At 38.5% G+C, this 24,905-nt stretch overlaps 1 protein-coding gene across 1 annotated transcript in view; it reads right to left on the bottom strand.

Annotated features, from left to right (window-relative positions):
- LOC128742871 (serine/threonine-protein phosphatase 2B catalytic subunit 3-like) overlaps positions 1-24,905 on the bottom strand; it is a 237,653-nt gene that overhangs the window by 71,780 nt on the left and 140,968 nt on the right. The gene's annotated exons all lie outside the window — the stretch shown is intronic.

The raw sequence follows: 24,905 nt of genomic DNA, 5'->3' as shown, positions 1-24,905 counted from the left end.
ATAGATTTGTCATCACCAAGGGCTCGCCACCTGGAAGGTCACCGAATTGCTATCACGGAGGGCCACCGAATGGCCATCACGGAAGGCTGTGGCACCTGGAAAGTCAACGCAGTCAACGATGCAGATGCAACACGTGCAGTCAACATCCAGCTGATCAGTACTACCAGAGTGCAGAAGATGAAGCTTTCATTTACGACGAAGAAGGAGAATGATGCATCAATCTCGTCGATTCAGTCGACCCAGTTTGTAACATGTTATTTGGAGTTTGTTTTGTAGTTTTAAGTAATTCGTATCTACTATGCTAGGAGCTAAGATTGAAACATGCATTTCAAGGCGGCCGGCATGTTCGCGCCGATTAGTAATTAAATTATAAATTTGTTCTAATTAACCCACTGCGTAATCATCAACGCAGTCATTTCGGATGCAAGAGCTTTAAGCTCCATTTGCTCTCTCTACGATACTCATTATCAGTCGACATACGATGATATTACCAACGATCGCTTCACGATCGCACTATATAGCCGAAGATGATTTAGATATTAGGTTCATCAGCAGTATCAAATTCAATTTAGATCAGTTCGTAATAAACCGTCCACTAGACCAGTCGAGTTTATATTTATAAACCGCTTGTACTACTTTGATTCAAATACAGTCCACAATATAACTTCTCAAGTTAAAGTGTCCGCGTATTCCCTGACGAGAAAGTCCCAGCACCACGGAATAGAACTTTTTCTTCCGTGTGATAACGAACAATATGCATGTAGCGGTTTTTTGGGGCCAGGAAAGGTTTTAGTGATGGTTAGAAACCCCTCCCCCCACTAAGAGGGGGGCTCCTATACAAATGAAATACAAATTTCCTCATAACTCGAGAACTAATCAAGCAAATAGAACCAAATTTGGCATGTGGGTGTTTTCGGTGACAAGAATTTATTCTATGGTAAATTGAGACCCCTCCCTCTTTATAAGCGCAATTGTAACTCCTCTCCCCTTTAAGAGGGGGGGGGGGGCTTCCATACAAATTTCCTCATAACTCGAGAACTAATCAAGCAAATGGAACCAACTTTGGCATGTGAAGGTTTTCGAGGGCAAGAAAATTTTCTACGGTGAATTAGGACCCCTCCCCACTCTAAGAGGGGGGGGCTCCTGTACAAATGAAATACAAATTTCCTCCTAACTCGAGAACTAATCAAGCAAATAGAACAACATTTGGCATGTGGGTGTTTTTTTTGGTGACAAGAATTTATTCTATGGTGAATTGAGACCCCTCCCCTCTTTATAAGAGGAATTATAACTCCTCTCCCCTTTAAGAGGGGGGACTTCCATACAAATTTCCTCATAACTCGAGAACTAATCAAGCAAATGCAACCAAATTTGGCATGTGATGGTTTTCGAGAGCAAGAAAATTTTCTATGGTGAATTAGGACCCCTCCCCACTTTAAGAGGAGGGGCTCCTGTACAAATGAAATACAAATTTCCTCATAACTCGAGAACTAATCAAGCGAATGGAACCAAATTTGGCATGTGTGTGTTTTTGGAGACAATTTTTTTTTCAATGATGAATTGGGACCCCTCCCCACTTTGGGAGGGAGGGTCCTATACAAACGATATACAAATTTCCTCATAACTCGAGAACTAATCCAGCAAATGGAACCAAATTTGGCGTGTAGGTGTTTTTGGAGGCAAGAATTTTTTCTGTGATGAATTAGGACCTCTTCCCACATTAGGAGGGGGGGCTCCAATACAAATGAAATACAAATTTCCCCATAACTCGAGAACTAATCAAGCAAATAGAACCAAATTCGGCATGTGGAGGTTTTTGGAGGCAAAAATATTTTCTACGGTGAATTAGGATCCTTCCACACTTCAAGAGGGGAGGCTTCTACACAAATGAAATACAAATTTCCTCATAATTCGAGAACTAATCAAGCAAATGGAACCATATTTGGCATGTGGGTGTTTTTGGAGGCAACCATTTTTCCCATGATGAATTAGGACTTCTTACCTTTTTAGGAGGGGGGGGGGGGGGGCTCCCATTCAAACGAAATACAAATTTGCTCATAACTTTAGAACTAATCAAGCAAATGGAACCAAATTTGGCATGTGAGAGTTTTAGATGGCAGAATTTTTTTTCTGTGGTGTATTACGACCCCTTTCCCTTTTAAGAGGGTGGGCTCCCATACAAATGAAATACAAATTTCCTTATAATTTGAGTACTAATCAAGCAAATGGAACCAAATTTAGCATGTAGGAGATTTTTGAGTCTTGAATTTATTTTATGATAGTTAGAGACCTCTCACCCCTGTGGTAGGGGGATATGGACTCTCATACAAATAAAACAGAAATTTTTGCGAAACTCAAAAACTAATCCAACTCGAGAAATTCGAGACTCTTCCATAAAACATTCATCAATAACAAGACCACAAAAACTATCTATAGTAACACTAGATCATTCAGGACGAGCCGGTCGCTAGTGTTGCCGGTGACCCGCCATCGGAAGCGCCGCCCACTGGGGGGCTTGCAAAACTCGAGAAGTGACAAAGATCATCCGAGATTCATGATTTATGTACAACACAGGTTAATTTGTGGCAATACGAAGTTTGTCGGGTCAGCTAGTATGCTATAAAACTTTGCAGAACACATTAATGTGTTATATTGAAATTGAAGAAAAATAATTTTTTTATTTCGCTTTTAGGGGGATTAATCAAAATTTGAATTCCATCAGACGACAGAACCTTTTATTTCAAGAAACTCTTCCAAAGGTTTCCTAAACATCTAAAACCAAGTTATCTATAAATCACTATTACGCAGATCTTTCGGTTTTAGATCACTCACTGTGCATCGTCTAAAAATAGTGATTCGAGTATAATGACTCATTATAATGAAAAGACAAACAAAAAAAAAAAAAATGACACAATATTAATTAGATAGAAATAACACAAACAGATCTCAAATCGACCCAAAAATGATTTACTGATGATGCGAAAATTACTTCCCAGTGGGTTATGCCAAATATAACAAAAATAGCACAGAAATTAATATAAGAACAGCAAATGTCGGGTCTGCGCACAGTGGTCCAAAAAGGTGAAAAGTGGAACTTTTTTCCTAGTATCTTTTGCTTTCATTTTATCATTTATAGTCTTCAGCACTTTTGTTCGTATGAATATCCCCCTTAATCTAAAAGAGTCAAAAGTTAGTCATCGCTTACTATGAGTAACTTTTTTGTGTTAGAAAATATAGACATAGTTTCTTCAGCAAAGTTGTAAATAAAGTAAAAACAAGCAACTTTGCTGAAGAAATAAAATTTCTGTCTTTATTGAGTGCTGAACTATAGAGCATGTTCTTTAAAAGTTCTTCAAACATTAGTTTTTCATACTTAGCTTTGGTTAGTTGCATTTTACAAGAATACATTGTTCTAGGCAATTATCGAAGCACTCGAAATACACATTTTTGCAGAAGACCACACATCTCTTGGACCTTTACTTCAAACTTTAAATTTCCATAGCTTCACGATCCTATGGGGTAAAATGGGGCAAGTGGATTTATGAAATCAGTGCTTCACCTTAAAGCTTACGTCACTTTTACAAACTTGTAAAGCTAAGGATCATTTTCCTTGAAAATTCATTGAAAATCAAGATATAAACATCTTAAAAAGTGCAAAACTTAACTTATACTTTGAGTACATACGAAATTTATAATTTATGTCATTTAGCGTTACTTTAGAAATTCTAAACCATTCTATCAGCAATAACAGTGCAGCATTTTTTTGCCAATTGATTCAGACAATTCAGATGACAAATAAACCTGTCAGACGATCGAAATTGATATCTTCACTTTTAACTAATCACCACTCATCCAAGAGAATTAGTAGCATAACATTTAATCTGGCCCATTTTGTGTTAAAAGATAACCACCCTTTCAAGTATTTTGGTAAAACATTCGAACGAACCAGCGACAACTGAGATTCATGGGCTTTGCGTCTTCTGTAACACTTGATTTACGAGATATTTAATCACGTTTGGAGTAAACGCACCGAAACCCAACCCTGTCGGTGCTGTCAACTTGGCTCTAAATCGTGCAGCTTACTTTTGTTAAACACCTAGAACATTGATACACCTACTACAGGGCCACAAGAACAAACTGATTAGCATATTAACCTAACCACTCAGCAGCAGCAGCAGCAGCAGCAGCAGTCGACGACTCTCTCCACACCCATCTGTCTGTGTTCGAGGACGGCACACCATCATCGGCGTCGTTGCTCCATGCCATGACTTTACGGGCAAAGTTCTCGACATTTTGCTACAACAGGCCTAGGCACTGCTTCATTATCGAATTTAATAATCGGCTTAAAAGTGCACCCCCCACCCTCCTCCCACCCCCGGTGTTTGTTGTCACCGACTACGAGGTTTGCTCTCCACAAACGCTCCGTGTACGATCAATTAGGAAAGTAAACGAGCCCGTAAGATAAAGTTCCTTCGGCTGCTTCGACTCGGCTGCTGCTGGAGCGAGCATTATTTAATCTTATAGTTAATCGACTGCGCGCAAGTTTCGCTCGCTGTTTGCCCTAGCAACTGTGTCATCTGTTCCCTAAAATTACGATGGGCCTTCACAGAGGAGAGCCCCTCCCTCTTCGAGGCGAATGTGTGTGTATATTCGAAGATTCTTCTGCCTTCCAGTTGATGCAGCAAAGTTCATAATTTCTGCTCAGGGACAACCAGGCCGGCAGACAGGCAGGCAAGCGTGATATCGAGATTTTATCGCCGCTCCAAGGTTGCCCGACAGAGACGGCGTTAAACGCAGCAAGACTGAATAGTAATTAATTTTGTAATTTATAGTTTCAGCTTTAGTCATCCCGCGATGTAATATCTATGTTGGTTTTTTTCGGGTTTTACAGCTCTTTCACACGAGAGCAAGTGAGATCTGACTTTCTTTAGGAGGATTGAAAACTGCCCTCCTGCAATCGGACCATAGAAACTCACAAATTTCACATTCAGAACGCTTCGAGAGATTATTAACCGTGATAAAAATCCTCTTTCGTTCGGATTGCGAGTCTTCTCACTGACAAAGCATCATAACGACATTCCTCGCATTCCGCCGTACGGCAATCGCGCAGCGATCGCGATACGTGACAGCAAAATTCAACTCTGCTGAACCCTTCGACAATCCAATGGCCTACGCCGCGGCCACGCCGGGTTCGTTTCGCGTAGGACAACGAATGTGCTCCGGTTTTGTAGAGACACGGTCTCGTCATCATCGTCGTCGTCGTCGTCGTCGTCGTCGCCACCGTTGCGTTGTTGATGGTGGCTGATGATAGATGGCGCAGTAAAGCGCAGACTGCAAACGATTCATTATATCTAATGACTCGAGAAGAACGAATTTTCCGGCGCTCTCGTTCGTTGTTTTGCTCATCTCGCGCGAATCTTAGGTCACGCACCCACAAACGCATGCACCCGCCGAGCAGTCTTACTCTCGTTGTTGGTAATTTCCTCGCGAAAATGGCCTGTCGGTCCTCCAATCTCGGCTTTATGGTCGCTCCGTTTGTAGGAAAAAAAGATTGACGGATCAGAAACTATGCGACCGATGTGATGGACAAAGCTAGTGAAAGAGTTCGACATCCCAATGATTTGAATATTCCACATTCTAACCTTTTTCGTTTCTGGGTAAGTGCTGAGCAATTTTGGGAGGATGTTTTTTATTCTTCAGTTCATAGATAACATTCAAAGAAATATTTCTGTGATTGAAATTGGTTATAAAGGTTGCAATTGAACTCTAATTCCTACTTGGGAAGCGTTTTAGGGGATCGCAGTAGCTACCGACAAGAAGCACCATTTCCATATACCGCAGATAAATAATATCGGAATGGAATTTCCAATCTTGTTCTCCCTTACTATTAAACGTTTTATTAATCACAAGCAAATTTCCACTGTTAAGATACAGGAGATTAGAAATACACCATCCGCCTGCCATGAACCACTTCACTCAGTAAAACTTGTAGCACAGCAACACTACCCATACTCAATAACTTTAAGAACATTCTAACATTTTCTAACATTCATAACATTGATTAATGTTTTATGAAAGAGTAAAATTTCTATAGTTCGATTTGTTTGAGTTACGCAAAAATTTCTGTTTTATTTGTATGAGACTCCTTATCCCCCTACCACAGGGGTGAGGGGTCTCAAACCATCATTAAAAAAATTCCTGCCTCCAAAACCCCTCACATGCCAAATTTGGTTCCATTTGCTTGATTAGTTCTCGAGTTATAAGGAAATTTGTATTTCATTTGTATAGGAGCCCCCCCTCCTAAAAAGGGAGAGGAGTCCTAATTCATCACAGAAAAATTTTATGCCTCCAAAAACGCCCACATGCCAAATATGCTTCCATTTGATTAATTAGTTCTCGAGTTATGAGGAAATTTGTATATCTTTTGTATGGGATCCCCCCCTCCTAAAGTAGAGAGGTTTCAATTCACCATAGAAAAAATTCTTGTCTCCAAAAACACCCGCATTTCAAATTTGGTTCCATTTGCTTGATTAGTTCTCGAGTTATGAGGAAATTTGTATTTCATTTGTATGGAACCCCCCCCCCCTCTTAACAGGGAGAGGGGTCATTATTCCCCTCCTAAAAAGGGGAGAGGTCTCAATTCACCGTAGAAAAAAAATTGCCTACAAAAACACCCACATGCTAAATTTGGTTCCATGCTTGATTAGTTCTCGAGTTATGAGGAAATTTGTATTTCATTTGTATGGAAGCCCCCCCCCCCCTCCTAAAAAGGTAAGGGGTCCTAATTCATCATAGAAAAGTTTCATGCCTCCAAAAACACCCACATGCCAAACATGGTTCCATTTGCTTAATTAGTTTTCGAGTTATGAGGAAATTTGTATTTCATTTCTATAGGAGCACCTCCCTCTTGAAGCGGGGAGGGGTCTCAATTCACTATAGAAAAAAATTTTGTCTCCAAAAATACCCACAAGTAAAATTTTGTTCCATTTGCTTGATTAGTTCTCGAGCTATGCAGAAATTTGAGTTTCATTTGTATGGGAGCCCCCCCTCTTAGTGGGGAGAGGGATCTCTAACCATCATATGAACCTTCCCTGGCCTCAAAAACGCCTATATGCAAATTTTCTCGCCGATCGGTTTAGTAGTTTTCGATTCAATGAGGAACATAGGGGAAATCCATTTTTACAGGCATAGATTTGTATGGGAGCCCCCCCTCTTAGCGGGGGGAGAGGGGTCTTTTGCCATCGAGAGAACCTTCCCAGGCCCCAAAAACCCCTATATGCAAATTTTCACGCCGATCGGTTCAGTAGTTTTCGATTCTATAAGGAACATAGGGATAAACAGACAGGCAGACAGAAATCCTTTTTTATAGGTACCGTGACCGCTTCTAATTTTGCGCAGCTCCTAATTCTGGGCATTTTTCTTTATATAAGTATTTTTTAACATTGTTCATAACTATAATCATTGCGTTATTTTTTATAAATGTCTGTTGAATATTACGCCATTGTTCACAAACGTGCCATAATATTTGAGTGCGAAATAATTTAACGAGAATCTGAAAGTATTTTATATGGCAGAAAACATTGTCGTTAGCACCAAAGCTAAGATTGTCCTTCTAGAAAATTAACAAATTTATGATCGAAATTCTTTGCAATGATCAAATTACCCAGCATAATCAGAAAGAATAATTAGTTTTAGTCATGTTTTAGACAAAAAGAATGATTGCATGCATTGCTTTCCTTAGAAAAATGCGATGCAATAATGCGCAGATTTAGGCACAGATTTTTTATTCATGCTCCAAATTCTGCGCAGTAGTGTATCCTACGAAGAAATCGCGAAAGAATACGCAACTTCATCCAAATGGCTGAGGTACAGAGGCATGGATATTCAAGTAGAATCTTTAACTTGCATTGATTGGAATCCTGTGGAATCTCGGGGTCCGAACCTACGAGCGCCAATTTATGAAACCATGTCTTCTATTTTTTTTAATGTCCAACCTCATAGGGCTGTCAGAGAGTGGGAATTGGTTTCTATATGAAAACACAATTTTTAGTATCAGTCTAAAGTGTAATGTTCAGTATGCAGAAAACCCGAATCAAATCGCCCTTCACGTTATCGAGAATAAAATATTTAAAATGAGGCAATCAAAATGATAACAATATTCCTTTGCCACCCGGACAGCACAAGAAGGCCAGATCATCGATTTCATTATGGTAATGGCTAGTGCCGGATTGGTGTGCTTTCAGCGTATAAAGACATAAACAGCATGGCAGGAGTATTTGTTTTCACTTTTTGGGTGCGCAGAATTAGGAGCAAATATGTGCAGCATTAGGAACATTGGCAAGAAAGTGCGCAGAATTAGGCACCGTGGATAAGTTTACAAAACGAAAAAAATATTCAATTGCTGGTCGACTTATAATTCCCATATTTTTTTACCAGATATTATAGACCGTAGCACTACACGTTCCTGCTATCCACGTTGTTAAATTAAACCTAGAATACTTAGAATAGCGGAAGAATCTTAAAAATGTCTCAACTGCGTAGAATATGGTACGTTCACGGTATAGATTTTTAGTTTATTGTTAAGTTTTTTTTTCATTTTTGAGCCCCTTAAAAGGAATCATAAATTCCACTGGGTGCTCATTGTGTAATAAAATTAGTATTTATACCATTTTTGTTAATACCTCAGCTATAAATTTGTGTTTAGTTTGTTCGCTGTCCAGTTTTTCCTACTAGCTGAGGTCTGTAAGTGTCTGATAGCAGGGGGCTCTCTGTGTGAGCTGTTTGGTAACGGGGGTGTGTGGAGGGTTAATTAAAAAAAAACTCAAACTTCCTCCATTTAACTGCTACACTGAAATAAAGCTAGACTGATAATAGAAATACAATCCCCGTACTAGAAACTTCATGCATGTAACCACGTCACTGAGCAAAACTAACTGATTTGTCGCTTACGATAGATCTATGTTAGCTGAAATAGGTTTAGGAGTAGCAGATCACTCTCGGTGGGCACTTTGTGGTGATGCAATTCTTTATGTTGAAGCTGGCCACGCCCAAAGCAGGTCAATTTGGGAGGCGAAAGGAATGTTAGTCCGACACGTGCAGCTCCTAGAGACCAAGAAACCCTCTGCATCATACACACCACAACCATAAGTGTCATAGGAAAGAGTTGCTAAAACTAAGGTGTTAATCTGGATCCACCTAGGTGGATCCCAAGCCCAAGCAACATTGTGAGTTTTATTGTACTCTTATGGCGGTCTTCATGACCAATTTTGGTTTTAAATTCCATCATAAGAGTGTAATAAAACCCAAATTGTTACTTGGGTGGTGCGATCATCGTCATTTGATCTTGTGTACGATTGTGAGCTATCAATCTATTCGATTCGTTCAAAATGGTGCGCGAGCAGTCATTGGATACCATAAGAAAGGGGCAAATTGAACCGCCATAGAAACGGAATCTTTTCGAACGGAACTCAATTCTTAACTTCTTGGAATGTATCTGGAAATGCACCAAAAGGGAGTGTGCTTTAAGGTAGCAATGTTGGACCGTTATTGTTTTAAAAATGAAACAACTCTCGTGGGGGAGTTGATGAGTTAATGCAGTTAATAAATACATAAAAGTAGTCAAAACCGACAGTGAAAGTCATTTTGACTTTGATTCTCTAAATAGTAAAGCAATTAATTAAATTTTCAATCGCCAATTGTTTGACACAGTCGATAATTCTTTCTCACTTTGATTCTCGATTCGTTGATTCTGATTCGGGCAAAAGAAAGGACTGGCTGGTCACTTGCTTTTCTATAACTTTTAGAACCTCAAATTGGACTAGATTCAACATTTAAACGATAAAATCGGTTAGAGAGGACGGGTGTTTTTACTCTTTAACTAAATTGTTTACTCTTAGACAGAGGCCCATAAAATACCATAAATTCGATACAGTGATTAAAATCTTTACAAATGTAAGCTTGGGCTTAGGCTTGGGATTGGACTTGGAGTTTACTGAGACATGGACTTTGGCTTTGGCTTGAGTTTGGCCTTGAGCCTAGGTTTGGGCTAGGACTTGGACTTGGACTAGGGCCGGGTATGGGCTTGAGCTTCGGTTTTTTGGGATTAGGTTTTGGCTTGGGTTTGAGCTTAGGCTTGGATTTGGAATTAGACTTGGGCTTGGATGTTGATTTCGACTTGGATTTGGGCTTATGCCTCGACTGTCTGGGGCTTGAGGGGCTTGAGCTTATGCTTGGATTCGGATTTGGGATTGCTCCCAAACTGAACTTTTTGAGCTTGAACTTGGGCTTGGATTGGAGGTTGGTGAGATTTGGATTTGGACATGGTCTTATGCTTGGGCTTTTTGGGATTGGGCTTAGCTTCAGCTTAAATTTGAATTAGGACTTGGATTTGGGTGTAGGATTTTTGGGACTAGGCTCAGGCTAGGGCTTGAGCTTGGGCTTGAATGTGCACTTTGGTATGGGCTTGGGATTGCTGGGCTTAAGCATAGACTTGGACTTAGATTTAGTTTTGGACTTTGATTTGAGCTTGAACTTGGGTTGGGCCTAACAAGGCTTGGATTTGGACTTGATCTTGGGTTGCACCAGGGCTTGGGATTGAACTTTGGCAAGGGCTAGAGCACAAACTTGGACTTCAACTTGAACATGAATTTAGTTTTTGACTAAAATTGAACGAGGGCATATCCTTGGCTATGCGATTAATTAACGATCTCCTCCTAAGTAACAATTTGAGCTTTATTACACTCTTATGATGGCATTTAAGCATTTATGATGGCAAAATTGGCCTTGAAAACCGTCATAAGAGTACAATAAAACTCACATTGTTGCTTGGGCACTCTTTTCGCCAGATCCATGATGCAACAGAATCAACTGCGTAGCTTGGACGAATGTCTTTCACTAGGATATTTTATGTCCATTGTCCTGTCATTTTACGTGATTTCACTTCACGCCCGAAATTTGAATTACTGTCCTCTTTTTTACGTTCAAAATTTGAATTACCGTCTTCTCGTTTGACGCCCAAAATTTGATTTAACGTCCTCTCGTTTTACGTCCCATATTTGAATTAACATCCTCTCGTTTTACGTCCAAAATTTGGAATTAAAATCTCCAACCAACCTCACCCACCTCCACCCACCCGCTACGCCCATCCTCTCAAGACGTCAACTTGATCTAGCTCTAATCGAAACGAATAATCTCTAATATATTGTGCGGGGAAACACTGTCACTTTTTCGTTTAAAATCTGTTGTCACGCTTGTGGGAAGCAAAAGCGTGCTTTCATGTGATTGGCTGATTGCTTAATTTTGACAGTGCTTGATAATTATGCTTATTTCAACAGTGATTTGTTAAAAATATAATAGATTTTTCTCATGCGAATCAATGCGTAGAAGATTTTCCGATCGATCAGTGCAAAAATATTCAAAATCAGCAAGCAAATCACTAATTATTAACGTTTAAAACCTGACTACTTTTTGTGTTTAAATTTTTTGGAATGACGACACCCTACCTAGCCTAACGCCTGCCGTAGACGTGAGACGTAGTCCTACGTCAAAAACATAACAAAGAACCGAAGAAAAAAAATCATTCATAGTAACTTCAAAATTGTAATTGAACTCCTAACGGCTTACATCGAACGGGTCAAAAAGAGAATGTGCCGCAAGGTAGCCGTGTCGGATCGTTAAGGCAAAGCAAGGCATGCTTAAACGCTACATTCAGTTTTTGAAACTTGGTCTTCTGTTTTTATTCGGCATACTGCGCAGCGCAACCTGCTGATAGAGTACAAAACGAGTACAGGGGCCACCCTGCTATCACCCCTATTCTGTATTTCGAACGAGTTTTTATTTCGTTCGACTTGTTTCGAACGCGTTGTTTTGCCCATTTGATTTTGCTGACGGAATGAAGAATAGGGGTGTATGATTTAATAATCTGCAAAATCGGATGGGAGGGAATGTTAGTTTAATACTTTTTGCTACTAAAGATCGAGGATTCCGCATAAGTGTTGCTGTTTTTGTGATCAATTTAGGTCACAAAAATAGCGAAATGAAACCTAAATTGTTACTTGGGCGCTGCATATGCAATGCTTTTAATTTTGCCACAGAAATACAAATAATAAAAATAAAAGTAGCGGGCCCAAATTATCACCCTGTGGAACCTGTCCTGTTGAATAATTGATTCGAACGTCACTTTGAGTCCCTTTGATAGGTCAGGTAGGTTCGAAGTAGTACTGAGTTTCTGAGTTGTCACAGCTATCCGTTGTACACTCAAGTCGCTTTTTACGCGAAGGATACGTTTCGCGTACCGTGAACGTACCATATTCTGCGCAGTTAAGACATTTTTATGATTCTTCCGCTATTCTAAATATTCTAGATTTAAATTAACAACGTAGATAGCAGCAACGTGTAGTGCTACGATCTATAATATCTGGTAAAAAATATAGGAATTATAACTCGACTAACAATTGAGTATATTTTTCGTTTTGTAAACTTATCCACGGTGCCTAATTCTGCGCACTTTCTTGCCCATGTTCCTAATTCTGCGCATGTTTGCTCCTAATTCTGCGCACCCAAAAAGTGAAAATAAATACTGCTGCCATGTTGTTTATGTCTTTATACACTGAAAGCACACCAAAAAATCCGGCATTAGCCATTACCATAATTAAATCCATGATCCGGCCTTCTTGTGCTGTCCGGGTGGCAAAGGAATATTGTTATCATTTTGATTGCCTCATTTTAAATATTTTATTCTCGATAACGTGAAGGGTGAATTGATTCGGGTTTTCTGCATACTGAACATTACACTTTAGACTAATACTAAAAATTGTGTTTTCATATAGAAACCACTTCCCCACTCTCTGACAGCCCCACGAGGTTGGACATTAAAAAAATAGAAGACATGGATTCATGAATTGGCGCTCGTAGGTTCAGACCCCGAGACACAGCACAGGATTCCAATCTATGCCAGTTAAAGATTCTACTTGAATGTTCATGCCTCTATACCTCAGCCATTTGGGCGTGGTTGCGTATTCTTTCACGATGTCTTCGTAGGATACATTACTGCGCAGAATTTGGAACATGAATAAAAAATCTGTGCCTAAATCTGCGCATTTTTGCATCGTATTTTTCTAGGGAAAGCAATGCATGCAATCACTCTTTTTGTCTAAAACATGACTAAAACTAATTATTCTTTCTAATTATGCTGACTAATTTGATCATTGCAAAGAATTTCGATCATAAATTTGTTAATTTTCTAGAAGGATAATCTTAGCGAGCTGCTAACGACGATGTTTTCTGCCATAAAAAATATGTTTCACGTTAAATTATTTCGCTCTCAAATATTATGGCCCGTTTGTGAATAATGGCGTAATATTCAACAGACATTTATAAAAAAATAACGCAATGATCAGAGTTATGCACAATGCTAAAAAATAGTTATATATAGAATAATGCGCAGAATTAGGAGCTGCGCAGAATTAGGTGCGGTCACGGTAAATCACAACCACGAAAAAAATCTGCGTAAATGCCGAAATTCGCATAAAAAACGCGTAAATTTCGAAATTCACGTAAAAAAGCCGCGTTAATTCCAAAATTTGCGTAAAAAACCGCGTAAATTCCTAAATTCTTGTAAAAAACCTCGTGAATTCCAAAACTACGCGTTAATTCGCGACATTCGCGTAAAAATAGTCGCATAAAAACCGTATAAAATCCGTGTAAAAAGCGACCTCAGTATATTTTGCTCTGCAGTATTACTTTTCGATCTGCTTCATCGATTGCTTCTTTGAGATCCGGATGGATAACTTAGGTTCGAGGAATGACGTTTAGGTTATATTGGGTTGGTTGTCGATGCAACTAAATGCGATTTTCTAACAATTCAGTATAAATACTGCATGTAGACCTATGAAGGTCAGATGAAAAGAACAATAATAAAATAAAATAAAATATCTACATTCTGAGAGGACTGAGGCCGCAACAATATGTGAAATAACTTCATGTGAACCTAAATATTTACATTATCGCAAAATAGAACTCAAACAATCCAACCAGAACAAAAACATTGTCAAGAATCATCGCAAAATCTCGTTCGAACGACGCCAACATCACTGTCCCCGTGTCATACAACAATGTAATGCATGTGTAGCTCTACACGCCCGTACCAATTACTCGTTCACACCACCTGACGGTGGTCGGACGGTTACTCCCGATGGACTATAATAGATGGTGACGGTTTCTCAAGAGATTTCGCACACGATTATACTATACACGGTAAAAAATCATCACGCCCAAATCAAGTGTTCTTGCATTTGAATCAATCTGTTACACAGCATTGAATATTGAAGTGATTTAGTGTTGATTTTCGAGAGATTTCCATTTTTCGAAGAAGAGATCTTTCATTGAATACTATTCAATGGAAATCACCATCGAATCATAATGCATATCTATTGAATTTGCAACTAATCATTTTTCGCATTTCACAACTGTCAAAAACTCGCGAAGTTTACTTCAGTAATCGAAAAACAAAGTATCCTTCAGTAGATAATCGAAAAAAAATCATGAACCCAGAAGGTGAAAATACGTTTTCGACTGAAATTAATGCTATTCTAGAGTGTGAGTATAGCTAAATTATGTATGTCGTTAAAATTAATAAATTGTTATCTATTTTCAGGTAGTTTCTGGTTTCAGGTTGGACCACCACGGTTATGACAACAATCAACCATATTTGGACATGCCTGCATTACAAAGAACAATCCACTTTATTTATTATCAACTGAGGTTAATTTTTTTATTTGTATTTTGTTTAATTAAATTAATAAAAAAAATCAAACATATTATTGATTTTAAATCGAATATATTTAATTCATTTGACAACTCAAAAGTTTAAAACATAGTGCATTGGAAATTAAAGTGATTTTCTGTTGATTTCATTTTGCTTTGTGTTGATTCATTTTCAATGGATTTTCATTTCGAATCGTAATGATAGGCAAGTAGTGCGAATCCAACGGTAAATCACTTCGCTTCAACGTGTTATTTTTTTACCGTGTACAGAGCTGATGTTGATGACTATACGAATTTGCCACCGATATACTATTTTTAACCCCGCGTGAATCCCACTATACGATTTGCGCTCCTGATCCTGGCCTGCGACAGGGCCGCAGGGGATTGCCGGCCCCCTTCCGAGACACGATAAGCCTCTGGTTTATTTTTGCCAACGAGAGAAACCGTCTACGGTCGGTTGTCTTCTTCCCTTGATAGCCGATTGATCGGTCAGTTTACGGCTACTGGCTGGTTGGCTGTCAGTTTCCGTCAGTTGATCGATCTCGAGAGTGAAAGTGAGAAGAAGCTGTAACAATTGTTGTCATCGCTTGGCTGATCGTTTCGCGATGGAATCGTTCCATTGCGGGTTACCACGGTGATGCTCAGTGATCGAAGATTTGCTTTATTTCATCTCGTTCACCCACTTTGGTTCGGTTTGGTAGTGTAACTACATATTTCGCCGTGCGGAAAGACAAAGCGCGCGTGCAAAGGTCGCCCGATCGTGCCAAGAAAAGCGATGATTCCCGTTCGTCTCTACGTGCTAGTGTTACGTCCGGTGACAAAGAAGTAGACTTGTGGTGGTTGAGAAAAACACACAGTGACAGCTTAATTAGCTCTCATCCGGGGAAGGCCTTCCTGACAACGCAGTGACAGTGCTTTCGTTCCGTGGCGGTGCGGTTGATCTCCAGTGCGGTGCTGCTCGGTTTTCTCCGGCGCGAGAGCCTGGTTCGCTTTATGGTTCATCTGTTGCTGCCAGTGCCGCGAAACATGTCCGAACGGTTGACGAAGTGTCTCAGTGAAATATCGATAGTGATCGATGGGAACAACGAAAAGCTTGGCGATGTTTACAACAACACTAACAACCAGTGGTTGTCCATACCGAGGAAGCCCAACTGTCCAGAATTTGCATCAAACAGGTAGGAAAAGTTCGTAAATGGAGCAAATCTTTCTCTCCAAGTGTGCGAAAAAAAGAGTGTTGCCAGATAGCATCGGAACGTTGTGTTCTAATTCGATAAACTGCTCGTCATCGATTTCAGCGGAGAGTAGCGCTCCTCGAGCGGAAGCCTCAGTCCGAAACGAACAATCGTTGCAGATTAATGGGCGAATTGGATGCGGGCATTATCGTTTTGGATTAATTACACGTCGGTTCGCTTTTTAGCGTCATCGAAAGTAATCTGTTGTAATCGGATTCCATTGGGTAGGACTGGTCCTGGTGGGTGGCTGCGTGACTATCGTCAACTGCTGCCGGGTGGAAATTGATTTCAGCGGCGATGATTTTGTTGGATCAGTTGCGGTGGGATATTAGGCTGAGCCAGCCCGCTACAGGAGATAATGTTTTGAGGAATTTGAAACCACCGTTCCATTGCTCGGTCGGTTGTTTTGTGGTGCTTCACATTGCATTGGTTGTTATTATTGGATCGTTATGGAAATAACTTCTTTTGAACATTGTTTCTCAGTTAGGTGTGAGCTAAAACCGTTCTGATTTAGACGAACATTTTTAAATACTGAATTTAAATTTGAATTCCTTTTTGTTATAAAAAGATGATTCTACTTTATAAATTATAAAGTAAATATAAAAGTCTACTCTCTGTCGAAAAGCATTCGAAAATAGAAGGATCGTGTCTGCTTCGATTTGCAAGACGCACAAAAACGTAGTATTACGAAAAATTTCATAAAATGTGTATGAAATTATAACAAACTAAAAATATGAAAAAGACATTTACGGTCTTCAATCCAAATACCATCCAAATCCAATCCAATTTGAATTATCCTGTCCGTTAGGATTTGACTTGCATTACTAGATCCAATCCAATCCAATCCGATTTCTATTCAAATCTAATCCAAATCCAATCCAAATTCAATCCAATCATGATTTTAATCTAACTCAAATCCAAATCCAATCCAAATTTAGTCCAAGTTCAATAAAAATCGAGTCCAAATCCAACCTAATTAATTATTAAATTATCCTATTCGTTAGGGTTTGACTTGCATTACAAGATCCAATCCGAATCCAATTCGAATCCAATCCAAATTCAATCCAAATCCAATCCGAATCCAATCCGAATCCAATCCAAATCCAATCCAAACCCAAGCCAAATCCAATCCAATCCAATCCAAATCCAATCCAAACCCAATCCAAATCCAATCCAAATCCAATCCAAATCCAATCCAAATCCAATCCAAATCCAATCCAAATCCAATCCAAATCCAATCCAAATCCAATCCAAATCCAATCCAAATCCAATCCAAATCCAATCCAAATCCAATCCAAATCCAATCCAAATCCAATTCAAATCCAATCCAAATTCAATTGAAATACTAATTATATTAGCAGCTGAATCAGTAGAAAACCCCTAAAACGAAGTTTGCATTTGCTTTTAATTTTACTCAAACTACGATTGAAAATTTCCATGCATGTGATCTCCTGTTGTGATGCGTTCATCACAACCATCCCGGTCTTGCGGTCGAAACTGGAAAAGGGGTGTTCCCGCTCTCGAATCCAGGCAAGTATACTCACCGTCTGAAGACGTTTTGCTGTCGAAAGTGTCCATATCTTCCAACGGTTGGTTGCTTTCCTCTGCCGTCATCTACCGTACAATCTCTACCTACCACTCAAAGCATGTTAAAAGGGCGTCTGTTGATGTATTATCAAAACGTGCGAGGATTACGCACTGAAATTAATGAATATGATGGGTAAGAGTATGGTTGTCCGGTCAGACGATGAGCGTCGGAGTTATTTATCCCTCCCTCTGACCGTGAAGTGGATCCGATTAGCATTAAAGATCCAACTTGTTCTATCGAAGCTGTATATTTGGACCTAAGCCTTTCTGATCTCACACTATTACTCGGTGACTATAATCAATCCGGTATCGTACGGAATTTCTCATCAAGTGTACCACCAATCTTTGGGATGACTTTTATCTCCAAAGCCTGGCGCAGATTAATACAGTAGTCAACAGGTACTCGTGATTTCTCGATTTAGTTTTGACCAACAAATGTGTGCAACTCCTCAGGATTTGCTAAGTCCAGCAGGTAGAAAATCCTGTATCAGACGGAATTCCTTCATGTGTTGTGAAGAAATATACCACAGCTGTTGTTCGTCGTGGCATCACGTCACTTTGTGCCTGCCCAAAAGTCATGGAAATTGTTGTATACAATGCATTTGCCAGCAGTAGTTCACATATATGTCTCGATCAGCATGGTTTTACCTCCAAAAGATTTGTCGCCTCGAAACTTACGCAATTTGTGTCGTTCTGTTTAAATAGCTAAAAAGAAGATGTGCAGATTTAAAAACCGCATTCGACTGTGTCGACCTCGTAATCTTGCTGAATCGCTTGGAGAAGCTTGGAATTTCTTTCACATTCACAAGATGAATGAGGCCTCACCTTACGTACGGCAAAATCGGTCCGGAAGGATCGGAATTGTTTTGCAATCTTTTGGCAGTTCCTCAAGGAAGCAATTTAAGCCCTTTGATTTTTGCATTATTTATCAACGAGCTCTCTATAGTGTTACCATATGGATGCGACTTGATTTAAGCTGATAAGATTCTACCTGTTTATAAAAATCGTACTTGACTTCTTGAAAATACAACAAATGATCCAGTTATTTGAGTCGTGATGCAAGATTTTTTTTTTCTGACAATCAGTGTCCTCAAATGCAACGTAATTACATTCCCCCGTAATAGGAGCCCGTATTCAACTAGTGCGTCGCCTCGCGTCTAATTAGGAGTGATCGGAGGTACCTCTCCTAATTTTATATGACTGTTACGAAAAACGCTCTTTTGATGCGATAATCTAAGTGTAACTTCTAAATCTCTAATTTGGTAAACCCGCTCAAGCCTGTGTCCAGCAATTGAATAACCAACTGGTCGCAATCATTAGTACCGTTGATTATATATTTTGACGTTGTCGGCATTTAACAGGCCGCGGCATTCAGATGGCAGTGTAACAGAAAGTTCATTGATAAATAGCGAGAATAAAAGAGGTCCAAGAATACTCTTCTGGAGGACGCCCGAAACATTCGTAAAGACTTCAGAGCAAAAAGCCCTTATCTTAGCACAAAGCGATCGGTTTATCAAATAGCCTAAAAATAAAAAATAAGAAAACTTATCCAATTTAATTCTACTATGTGTATTTTATTCAATGACAGATACGTATTTCGCCTACGACTTGCAGGCTTCCTCAGTGTCTGTTTTCGAACTCCACTTCGACTTCACTTCGACACTGAGGAAGCCTGCAAGTCGTAGGCGAAATACGTATCTGTCATTGAATAAAATACACATAGTAGAATTAAATTGGATAAGTTTTCTTATTTTTTATTTTTAGGTTTCGTATTCTACTAAGACGCTCCAAAAACTTCAGTTATCAAATAGGCTCTGTGCCAGGCGGTTAAGGACCTATAGACTCTAAGTTTCTCTAGTTTGCTATACAGAATTGTATGATCCATTCGATCAAATGCTGTCTTGAGATCAGTGATAAACAGCATCGCCTTGCCCACCGGTGTCCATTGTGCAAACGCATGGTACTGCAAATTCTGTTAAATTTGTTGCAACAGACCACTTCACTATCGTTGATGGTAGTGGCGACTTGATCAGGTGATGCAGAGCATTCGCTGAACGAATTCAGAAAATGTTGGGCAAAAGGAACGCATTTCTCAAGTTCAGAGTTGGTGACTTGTTCTGCAAGATGAAATAACGCTGGCAAACCAGCTGCTTTTTCCTTGGAGTTTACGAAATACCCAAATCACTTCGGATTCCTGCACAGAGATGCCTGCGTACGGCGAACATATCGCTGGTATAGAAATCTGTTGAGTTTCTTGTAGTCATTACTCGCACGATTAAAGTCCTGTTTTGTAAGGTGAGAATAATTCCGACTGTATCTTCGTAGAGCTCTAGTCCTCAGCCGTTTTAGTCTGTAGTGTAGGGCAGGGCATAAGTGCAATGTTTGAAGTTGTCATCAATTTTTGTGAGATACAGTCACCCCAATATTATGGGCCACCCAGTATTATGGGCCAGTCCATACTTTACGTTAGCATCATACGTAACAAATTAGTATTTAACTATCGAGAATGAGTTCAATAGATAGAAGCAACATTCCGTTGCATGCTTGATAGCAATACACTTAGTTAAAATGCGTTAATTTTCTTAATTTTTCGATAGTTGTCAGTTGGCTCCAATCGATTGTCGATTTGTTGCTATTTTTGCGGTTGTTATAAAAAGTCGGCTGTGAATTATAAGCTGAATAGTGGCGTAAATTTGTGTGTCTGAGCATAAAATGAACGGAAATCGAGGGAATAGGTATGTATCCATTGAATTACGGTGAAACCGCTTAGAAAAATTCATTTTACACTTTAATATACGAAATTAAACAATGGCCCATAATACTGGGAGCAAAATTGACTTTTCCCAGTATTATGGGTCAAGCATATAGATCAACAGTATTCGCTGTTTTTGACTATAATTGTCATTTGTTTTCAGTAAAACGAAAAAACGTGCACAGAAAATCAGTATACAGAAATCGAAGCTCTATGATTCTGATGTATTGCATCACGCTTTTGATCCAGCAAGACAAATCGAAAAAGTTCGAGAAGTTGCAAGGGATCACAATCTACCGTACAGTACAGTTCCGCGTTATTTTTGGAAACCACCCAAAACTAATAATCAAGGATCAAATACTTTTCTTCTTCCTGAATTTACTTACTGTACTTAGTTGGCTTGCTGTTCTAAGATAAAGCCTGATGAACAAAGTTTCTCCAATGCACTCGGTTGTGGGCCAACGCTCTTCAATTTCTCAGACTCTCTCCGCCTAATCTAACCATCTTGCTCGCTGCGCCCTTATTCCTACCGGATGTGAGCCAAATACCATCTTTGTAGGGTAGTTGTCCCAAGATCCCTAAATCGCGAGAACCACACACACACACACACACACACACACACACACACACACACACACACACACACACACACACACACACACACACACACACACACACACACACACACACACACACACACACACACACACACACACACACACACACAAACACGCGCGTGCGTGCGATTTTCTCGGAATAAAACCTATGTTGTTTTACTGACCCATAATACTGGGAACATTGTCCCATAATTCTGACCAGGTTTAAAAGTGGCCCATAATACTGGGAATGGAATATGCTCATATTATGTTGTTCTGCAAAAAAGTGCGTAATTTTTGATCAAGTTTGCCTACAGAACATCAAACTATGGTATATTTATAACCAATTAAGTTATAAATAATCTGTAAATTATTTAAATCTGTGTTTCTACCGATAATTTTGTAGCAGCATCATGCTTAACTGGCCCGTAATACTGGGATGACTGTATAAAAAAGGACAACAGCAAAATATATTTTATAGTGATGCAGTAACTCAATGTCTTCACATTCACTATAAATCATCTGGAATAATAGTGTTATGCAAAATAAATTCTTCATTCTTCTGATCAAGTGCCGATTCGCACTTTTACCCCACTAGCGGGGCAAAAGTGCGAATGCTGCGGGGCAAAAGTGCGTAACTCGAATCGATGAAATTAGAACAGCAGTAGCTAACAAAACCATATCATCTTCAATCTGTGGTATGTTTCGGTAAGGAATATTCTCAATTTGCACCTTTCCTATTTTGCGCTAGTGTATTGCAGCCTCGGTCAGATTGAAACTTTTCCAAACCTTTGTGTTTTGTTTCATCAGCGGAAAAACATTGTTTTCCTTCGGCCAACATCTGTAGAGCACACGATTTTCTGCAGATCTTCCATTTCTAGCATGTAATGTAGTGCCAAAAGCTGTATGTAATTAGCTATACATTTTTGCCTCGTCCATGCATCGCACTTTTGCCCCGTCCGTGAATCGCACTTTTACCCCGTTAGGCGCTTGACGGGGTTTGATTAAATTATGGAAAAGCGAAATACATTTTGAAAATTCTTTTCACCGTATCGCGTCGGGTGCAAGTTCAGTTATTACATTCAAGATTGTTTGCTGAAGACATTCGACGGCTTCGTTAATATATGTAGCAGAGTAGGGTGTGCCAGGTAACAGCTCGTCGAAAGTCTGGTATATCATCATTCCGGAAAGAATCCTTAAAACAAATCGACTTTATGATTTTCAACAGAACGTCCGAAGCAGGATGGTCTGTGTCAAGTGTACTCAAAGGTTCAATTGCTTTCGAAACGGTGCAGACGCGTGTTGCAGCTTCGTTAGACAAGACCAAATTAAGGAATTAAGCGTTTCTGTTGGCTATACTGTATTTGCATCAACCCATGAAGAGCAGAAATCACCTCTGTCTAGGTTTTTTTCCGTAGGTCTATTGACCTCTATTACTTTCGTTCAGTTGAGTCCAAACAAGCACCACGGAATAAGGGAGGTTCACATCCTCGAAATGGTACTTTTCGCGAAAAGGTTCTTCGTAAAATGGTACTTTCTGCGAAATCGTGTCAAAGGTTATCCGAGATGTACAGCGCAGCTTAATTTGTGGCAATACGATTCTTTTTAATGAATTTAATTAAAAATGTACAAAAATAAACTAACGAAATGGCTAAAAGGCGCGCGGCAAAAGGATACATTTATGCCCTGACGTTTCTTTCTGTTCTGTAAAACCGAAAGTTTGCTTTCGAATGTCGTTTCTACCACTTTTTAACACGTTTTAAAAAACGCTCAGGTTCTTTTCTTCAACGATTTCGAGTACCTTTAAAATGCTGCTAAATGCTAAATTTTGTCATTGGTAATACTTTAGCAACAATAACCTGAGAGTGGATGATACTGGATGTCCCCGCTTCTTCATTCCCTGGTGGAATTTTATGACTTATATAACTTATATAATGGTCATTCCACGCGAAGTGTCCGACCTCCGTTGACCTTCTCGTTTGTTACACTCAAGTCTTTTTTTACACGGTTTGTTTTTTTTCGTTTACTCAAAAACGGTGCAACTTAGGGACCATTTACAAAATACGTGACGAATGTCGGGCCAGGCCTCCCCCAAATGTATTGAAAAATAAATGAATGGTCTCTAAGTTGCCCCGTTCTTAATTTTCGAAAAAACAAACCGTGTAAAAAAGTACTCGTCGTTGTCGTTGTCATTGTCGTTGTCATTGTATATTGTTGCTGAAAAATAAAAAATGAAAAATGAAAAATGAAAAATGAAAAATGAAAAATGAAAAATGAAAAATGAAAATTGAAAATTGAAAATTGAAAATTGAAAATTGAAAATTGAAAATTGAAAATTGAAAATTAAAAATTGAAAATTGAAAATTGAAAATTGAAAATTGAAAATTGAAAATTGAAAATTGAAAATTGAAAATTGAAAATTGAAAATTGAAAATTGAAAATTGAAAATTGAAAATTGAAAATTGAAAATTGAAAATTGAAAATTGAAAATTGAAAATTGAAAATTGAAAATTGAAAATTGAAAATTGAAAATTGAAAATTGAAAATTGAAAATTGAAAATTGAAAATTGAAAATTGAAAATTGAAAATTGAAAATTGAAAATTGAAAATTGAAAATTGAAAATTGAAAATTGAAAATTGAAAATTGAAAATTGAAAATTGAAAATTGAAAATTGAAAATTGAAAATTGAAAATTGAAAATTGAAAATTGAAAATTGAAAATTGAAAATTGAAAATTGAAAATTGAAAATTGAAAATTGAAAATTGAAAATTGAAAATTGAAAATTGAAAATTGAAAATTGAAAATTGAAAATTGAAAATTGAAAATTGAAAATTGAAAATTGAAAATTGAAAATTGAAAATTGAAAATTGAAAATTGAAAATTGAAAATTAAAAATTGAAAATTGAAAATTGAAAATTGAAAATTGAAAATTGAAAATTGAAAATTGAAAAATGAAAAATGAAAAATGAAAATTGAAAATTGAAAATTGAAAATTGAAAATTGAAAATTGAAAATTGAAAATTGAAAATTGAAAATTGAAAATTGAAAATTGAAAATTGAAAATTGAAAATTGAAAATTGAAAATTGAAAATTGAAAATTGAAAATTGAAAATTGAAAATGGAAAATTGGAAAATTGAAAATTGAAAATTGAAAATTGAAAATTGAAAATTGAAAATTGAAAATTGAAAATTGAAAATTGAAAATTGAAAATTGAAAATTGAAAATTGAAAATTGAAAAATGAAAAATTGAAAATCGCTTCTGTATACTTTTCAACTAAAAGTATAAAACATTTAAAACATTCGAAAGAAATTAATAATAATGGTCAGCTAAACTTTAACCTTCATTAAGTAAAACTCGCAACGTTTAAGTAGACAAGCTATAAACTTAGATTTGTGATTGTGAAATTTAATATTCCACTTTTGAATAGCAGTTTTGAATAGAAACAAAGTATAAATCAGTTCCAAAATCGGCCTGCTTTGGCCTTTTTTGTGTAAATCTCTCATAATCCTTCACTCGGACATGTTTTGAATTCCGAGTGCTTGTTTTGGTAAATAAATCACAATTCACCTATAGCAACTAGCATCAAACAAAGCCTGTTGTTATGGATTTGATGGGGTACACATTCCCCCGCAAACGCAGACAAACGCACAGAAGAGTGATGACGAATCGGTGCTGGCAATGCAGCAGCAGCAGCAGCAGCAGAACTCATTCATTGCAGATGGCGCATAACGGAGGTAAAAGGAAACTCCCACCTACCCAGAGCTATAAGTGTGACAGTTTTCCGCCGCCGATCGGAATAGCTTCGTCCCGGCCCGCACTCGAATATGTCACGACAAAGTTCAAGAGATTTATTTTTAGTTCCACTCGTCCGACCGTCCGTGTGAGCGCAGTTCTGCCTCCGGCCGAGTGCCAGGCGGCTAGGCTGGCTATAGGTGGCAGCGTGTTGCATTATTACAGACGCACCGCCAGGCC

The sequence above is a fragment of the Sabethes cyaneus genome, chromosome 3 (genome assembly GCF_943734655.1).
Source record: "Sabethes cyaneus chromosome 3, idSabCyanKW18_F2, whole genome shotgun sequence".
In the NCBI taxonomy this organism is placed as follows: domain Eukaryota; kingdom Metazoa; phylum Arthropoda; class Insecta; order Diptera; family Culicidae; genus Sabethes; species Sabethes cyaneus.
The sequence above is the reverse complement of the archived record's forward strand: the minus strand, read 5'-3'. Positions and strand labels throughout refer to the sequence as shown.